At 34.6% G+C, this 7,406-nt stretch overlaps 1 protein-coding gene across 3 annotated transcripts in view; it reads right to left on the reverse strand.

Moving 5' to 3' along the window:
- Gat (GABA transporter) overlaps positions 1 to 2,901 on the reverse strand; it is a 26,491-nt gene extending 23,590 nt beyond the window's left edge. The window contains exon 1 of one of the 3 annotated variants that reach the window (XM_065364847.1): positions 2,490 to 2,901. The gene's annotated coding sequence lies outside the window, so the exon portion shown is untranslated. The other 2 variants (XM_065364849.1, XM_065364848.1) reach the window with 2 other exon arrangements.
- Between the last annotated feature and the right edge of the window lie 4,505 nt (positions 2,902 to 7,406).

Consider the following 7,406-nt stretch of genomic DNA (forward strand, 5'->3'; position numbering starts at 1 on the left):
AACGACCCTCAAATACGTACACACAATAATATTTACAAATCAAAATGAAATTTGATTGGAAGTACAATTATTGACAGTTCACATTTCGAGACTTCGACATTTTTTTCAGCTTATCTACCAGGAAATCTCATACTCCTATTCTTCTCGAAAATGAAGGAACTAAGAAGAAAATAATGGTAAGTTGAATTTTGAACACAGTCACACACAATATTCTTAAACAGCCTCTTAAAATTCGATTTCGCAAATAGACAATTCTGCCCACGGAATGTGTTTACCTATTAACGCTGAGAAAGCAATCATTCATCCAACGAGTTTATAACCATGTGAAACTGTTTGATGAAGTGTATTTCTATTTCCCCCAAAGCGATCTGTGCAGGAAATTTGAAAGCCAAATAAGTACAGTCTTTCATCAAACTTTCGTAATGCTTAAAATTTCTATACAAATACGTAGGTAAAAACAAACACAAATAAAACTTTACACGAGCAGAAGGCATATTTTGCTCGTAATTTTATTCAAAAAGCGAAAGTTTAAAAAATTTCAGAGGAATCCGTTCTTTATTAATCGCGCACTACCTATTAATCGAGGAAAACATTTTCAACTACTTGTAGAAGTTGTAGATACCTACTCATGTTTGAAACTAAACCATGAGAATCTCCAAATTTTTTTAAAAAGTTCTCAAATTGTTTTCTTGCATGAAATAAGTAATTTTTGGTAAAAAAATTGAAACGACGTGAAGGCTAACATTGTGAGCATACTTGTTTCTTTTTTCGAAAAACCTGAAGCAAAAAATCGAAACAACTATGGAAAAAATTGTTGATAACCAAATGAATTGCTTCTAATTCCCACAGTCGAATTTCAATCAATTGCGATAAGTTTCCAACCAATCTGAGACTTCTATGTCGCAAAAAAAAAAAATAGCCTTGAAGCTTCCAGGAGCAATTGATTTCAATTCAACACCTTTTCTGAAGTACCTAACTCTGGATCGCAAAAGAAAAATCATCTATTTCTGGGAGCAAATTATTGAATCTTATTTGGAAAGTCAAATTCAAGTCATGGAGGACGAATTGTCTTGAATAGTTTCCTTGAAAAATTTGAAACTTAATCTTTCAGCGTCCCGTCATCCGCGAGTCACCTGTCATGATCGATTCACAATGTCGAGCTACGATTGGATTAAATTTTCAGCTGTGAAAGATTACCTTTGTGAAATGTCTTCTGGAGCAATTTAAAATTTCCCAGGGAAAAATAAACTCTTGTTGATGGCTTCAGATCGGTTCAAACGTGGTCGCAACTGATTTGGAAGATCGGCTTTATGGGATAGACAAAGTTTTGAACAAGCTTCTGCAGAAAGACGAGGCGATTCGTTTGTAATTTACATTGAATAAAAAATATGAATAGACTTTCAGTTGCTGAAGTATATTACAAAGCTTTCTGAAGTGGTTTAAAATTGCCGGAGATGAGTCAACTCTTGCTGGAGTCTTCAGGTCGATTCGAAAGTGCTTGAAGGATCATGTTTTGAGCAAGTTTTTGCATAAACATTATTCTGGAGGTGTTTGAAACTTGAGAATGGCACTTTTCAATCCTTCATCTCTGATTCGTGATTCACTTGCCTCAGATTGCTTCACGAAGCCAAACTTTAATGGGATTAAATTATCATCTGCTTCAGTTGATTACAATGCATTCTGCAGCAATTTTAAAAGTACCGGAGAAAAATTTAGCTTTGTTGGAGGCCGCAGATCAATTTGAAAATTGTTGCTATGCAAAGGTAATTTTACACATAATTGAGCGAGGGCGATGAGGGGGGGGGTCGGTATTTTTGATTTTGGTTTTCTTATTCAATTTTTCTTTTATAAAAAGACCTATTCAACTGGCGCAAAAAAATTATCATGATCAAAGTAATAGATCTAAGATTTTTTTTGTGTGTACATACTTGAAATGTTATTCATTTTGACCTCAAATTTTCTCAATAATTTAGGTACACCTAAATTTGATTTGAAAAACGAAATTTCACAGCTCAAACTTTTTACAGTTATGCAAGTTCTTCGACTTTGGATATAGTCTGTAAAATTTTACTCAACTGAAACCATTTCCATTTTTTGAATTATTCGCTAAAAAAATATATTTTACGAGCCAAAAAAAATAAATAAAAAATTATTCATTGAGAAAAGGTTGGAGCAAAATTTTGCAACACTAGGTTCGCTTGTCTTATCTGCAAAAATAAACTAAATCGATAAAAATGGGAACCTGTTGTTCATGTATAAGAGCTGTCTTTCAACTAAAAATTTCGAAACAAAAAATACGCAGCTTGCTACGAGCAAAATTCCACTAAAATATCTCGTAATTTCACTTTAACAATAAAGTAGGTATAAATTCGTAAAATCAAACCTGAACACCGGAATACTTAGATAATTATACGGATACAGAATAAATGCAGCAGGATCCATCAAAACGTAAATACACAATTCACCATCACATTACAAAATATACTTACATAAAACAAAAATCGTCAAAACCGGCGAAAATTCTCCAGTTCACCGCGAACGAACCAACAGAGAAGTAACAGAGAAAACCCGACAATGTTTACGAAATTTACAATCAAATGATGTGAAAAAAAAACCAAAACAAAACGCACCACACACAAACTAGTATTCACGCCGAAGAACGCGCCACATTTGTGGGATAATTTTGAGGAACCTTACGGCGTAAAGGCAAACTGCAAGATTTTTTCCATTTCATAACTCAAATTTCATTTTATATCATTACGCACGCGTGTATTATACCGGGGCAAGCGACCAAAAAGCGGGCGCGATATGAACTCTCGACTCGCAACCGTAACGCACTGAGCACACACGAAGCTGTTGAGTAATAACAAATGAGAAAAAAAATATTAGAAAAGGAAAAAAAACACCGAAGGGGGAATTAATCCCAGTATAACTCGATAACGCAGGAAGACACAAATTGATATTGAAGTAGGGCACCACACTCTCTATACCACAGCAACATGTACTACCACTCGACATTTAAGCAGAGCAAAAACCCTAGGTAGATATTTTCATCTCCTCTCCGGCTCCTGTTCCTCTCCTGCTCACACAGTCAGAATGTATACCTATTGTTACACAATGTATCCGTATCGTATACGTGTAGGTATATGTGTATTATATAGCTACAGATACCCGGCTGCCGAATGGAATTCTACTCTCCTCATGTCAGCCCTTTGCGCCGGAATTTTGAACCTATCGAATAATTACAATGTTGCGTACTCAGCTGTATTCGGCAGGTGAATCGATTAACAGCCGATTTCCTCTATCTACGCTTCATTACTGAGTGAATTCAATTACCCAGTTTCGTATCGTTTACCATTTTTGCTGCCGTTTACGAGCCTCATCCTCTTGTCCCCCTATAGCAGCCTTTTCGCTCGTTGGCTCTTCACAAACTATCGTCGTCAGCCCTCTATCAGCCAATTTCTCCTCTCCTTTCCTCGCTGGTTTATCTGTATCTGTGATAAGCTAATGATGCGTGTTAACTTTGCACACAAACGTAAAGTACATAATATATATTTCCAGTATAGTTGGAAAAACCTTACCACCCACCTTCCATCTGCTTCAGCACAATGGTAGGTCTAGGTACGTATTTTTTTCGTCGAACCAACAGCAGCTCTTTTCATCGATTATGCCCAAAAACGACGAGTGCCTACGTAACGTACCTCGAGTAATAAATTTCACAAAAGTGGGATATTTAAACAAAGCTTCGTAGCTGGGTGAAGTTTCAGCCTGCGAAATATTATACTTACAAAGCAGAGCGTTAAAAAAATGGAAAAAATAAAAAACTGCTAAAAAGGGTAAACAAAACACATACTGTAGGGATGAAGTATCATAATATGTACAGGGTGTTCCATAAGTGAGGCACCTTCATCAATTTCAAACGAGATTTGTGCTTATCTAATGTAAGTTTATTTTTGGAAATAATTTTTCAAATTTCTTCAATTTTACAGATTTTGAATTAAATTTTAAGAGGCGATAGGTAGAGAGAAATCAGTCTATGTGATTTGAGAGGCATCCGAGGATGTCTTTTATTTACAAAGTTTGATTAAAATTTTATTTCACAAAAGTATTTATGAGGGAATATCTCGAGGTGTCCACCTTCAATTTGAACAGTACTGCGATTTTTGGAAAGGACATGGTCTGAATTCCTCGTCATCAAAATTTCAGTCAATTTTTCGATTTTCAAAATGATGAAAATTAGTCCCAAAAACTAAAATTACCCCCTCCGAATTGAATTCCACCATTTTTGGGCTATTCTAACTCTTTCTGTCAACTTTTTTAATTTCTCCAGAAGGCACGAAAGTTTATTTGGGAACCCAAAAATCCAATCATGGCTTTATTCTCGACCTGCTTGACAAAAAATTTATTCGAATTTGATCCAATTTCATGGAGAAGACTTGAAAAATTCAAAAAATCAAAAATTCTGTTCTTGTAAGGAAAAGTTTAAAATTTGCACGAATGGATGTGTCTTGGGTCATTCCACATCAATTCGAACAAGAAGTGGTAAGGGTGGTCGGCGATTTTTTTGAAATTTTTCCTGTGAAAAGACCTAAAAAAGTCAATTTTTAATTCTAAACATCAAAAAAAGTTTAAATTTATACAGTCATCTTATTTTGACCTCTTTCTGACGTATTTAATGAAAAAGTTGGTGAAAATTGCACTTGTAGCAAAAAAAAATTAAAATTCGTTTATTTTTCAAATCTTTTCGAATTTTGATTTTTTTGTGATGAGTTCATTTCATCGAGTGAAAGGGGTTTTTCAACTTTTTCTACGGATAGCGGTCAAATGAGTCAACTTCACCAATCAAAACTTTTTTTCATGTTTTAAATCAAAAAATTACATTTTTCACAAACCTTTAATTTTTTCAAATCGACTTTACAAAATAACGCCATCTCAAGTTTATGTTGTTCAGCATGAAAAGTTGTCCATAATATATTTTTTTCAGAATTTTTGAGAGTCGGAACAATACACATTCCAAAGAGATAAACCAGACAATAGAACTAATAGAAGTATCAAGTTGATCCACTACCCAGTCATAACCAACAAACTTTGCCAGATCTTCAGGAAAAATGATTTAGAACCAGTCACAACTAATCCACATAAACTGAAAACTCTACTCTACTAGGATGCCTCAATCAGGAAAAATGATTTAGAACCAGTCACAACTAATCAACATAAACTGAAAACTCTACTAGGAAGCCTCAAGGACAAGGACCCAAAAACTGACCAATCAGGAACTTATAAGATCACATGTTCTGGCTGTGACAAACTTTACATAGGACAAACTAAGCGAAACATCATATTAACTAGACATGTGTGACATTAGGAATGGCGGCGGTGTGAGGTCAATTTTTATTTTATCGGCGCAGCGGCATTTTAACAGCATGCACCGAATGTCACGCCAGTTCTGAATTGATGGCGGCACGGCGGTGTGAACATGGATGGTGTATGATGATTCAAAATTTCAAATGAAATATTTAGCCTAATGAACCCATAGTTTTGCCTGGAAAAAAGAGAAAATTTGGTAATGGAGGTTTTTGCGGGCCCCACTCTCAACTTTGATCACTATTTGACCCAAAATCTAAAAACATTAAAGGAACTTCAATTGTAGAGAATTGAAAATTTCTAAAAAAATTCAACATTAGTACCAAAATTTGGGGTTCCAAGGACTCTAAGATCATTTTTAATTTTAAACACCATTCTCCGCGCTGTTTCACGCCGATAAGATATTGGCGCGTCAAAATTCAAATTATCAGCAGCGGCGCACCGGTGTGAAATTGGTGGTGCACATGTCCAATCATAATCACTAATCAGATACAAGGAACACATGCACAAACCTAGATACAATATTGAAGGAAAATCCGCAATAGGAGACCACATTATAGCAACTGGACACACAATACTGAACTCAACTTGACCCTAGAAAAACCAGTTACTAGAATATCAGAACTACCAATTAGGGAAGCAATAGCCATGCACAAAAACAATAGAGAAAAACTCCTCAATGATGACTTGGGACCTTTGGACACTGAGTTCGACCTCCTCAAATGCCTACATGGAACTAGTCAAATACGCAGTCCAACAAACAGACACACTCATTCTGGTAGTGTAGTGACCACACCCAAGTTTTAGGACCTATCACAACACAAAAAAACTGACACACCCAAAGGAGTGACCACACCCAACCTTTACTTTGAGATGTACACTTTGCATTAGTTGATGAAAAGTAGTACTTTTTGAAAAGATCCTTGCAATAATAAAGCTTGAAAAATAAGGAGAGAGTTTTTCTTTTCCAATATTATTGGACTCCTTAGTTTTGGTTCATCCTTTACCTACTAAGAGTACGGATCACATTTTGCGTTTTCATTTTTTTTTTTTTGTTTCAAAAATTAATTGGCTGTACTGAAAAGTCAAAAATTTCTAAAAGTCTCAGATAGATTCAAAATTATGAGTATCATTAATTTCGTGTAAAATTCATAATACATTCCGAATCACAGCTTTTTTATACCTAGTTGTCTTTTGATTTTTTTACCCCTGTGTTTATTTAAAGACATAAAAGAAAACATCAGAGCCAATTTGCTCCAAGAATTTCACCCCCTCCTCCCCATCAACTCCTATCTAGAGACAAGTGACATCGAAATGATTCGAATTTTTCAATTTTCATTCATCCATACCAAATTTTTGAACATTTTCCAGTATTGAAAATATATGTCTAGATAGGTGATTACCTATGTTCCTAATTTTATTTTAAAATCTTACAATTGGCCATTTTAAAGCTTTTTAAAGGTAAATTATAATATGTAGATATTTTTTTAAAAAAGTGATGATTTCATACTTTGATTTGAGTTACTTACCCATATTTAGATTCATAATTTTGAAATTTTAAGCTCTTGCAAAAACGGAGTAGGGAGGGAAAGGGCTAAAATGGACAAAAAAATTCAAATTCACCACGTTTGGAACTCCCGCTACTATGAATAGATTGAAGGGAATGCATTTATGGAACATCCTGTATGTATTTAGAGAGAACCTGTGTAAGGGGAAAAGAGGATAATGTAATGTAGACAGCATTGGTGTAGGTATTCATAACGCAAAATATCATACCTAATAGGTAGGTAGGTACTAAATAGGTACCTACATATTATTTAAATGGTGAGCACGCTGGATATAAGTATTAATTATTCTGTGGAGAAGAATAGTTGAAAATGAATAAATTCGAACGCGATAAAATGAAAATTCAAATAACATTTTTACCGACTATTAAAAATATAGCAAGGAAAAGTGAGGAGGGTCGGTACTTTTGGTATAAAAAATAAATGTTTAGAACAAAGAGAGAGAAAAAAGATATTTTTATTTTTACAATCTAGATA

The sequence above is a fragment of the Planococcus citri genome, chromosome 4 (genome assembly GCF_950023065.1).
Source record: "Planococcus citri chromosome 4, ihPlaCitr1.1, whole genome shotgun sequence".
Classification (NCBI taxonomy): Eukaryota; Metazoa; Arthropoda; class Insecta; order Hemiptera; family Pseudococcidae; genus Planococcus; species Planococcus citri.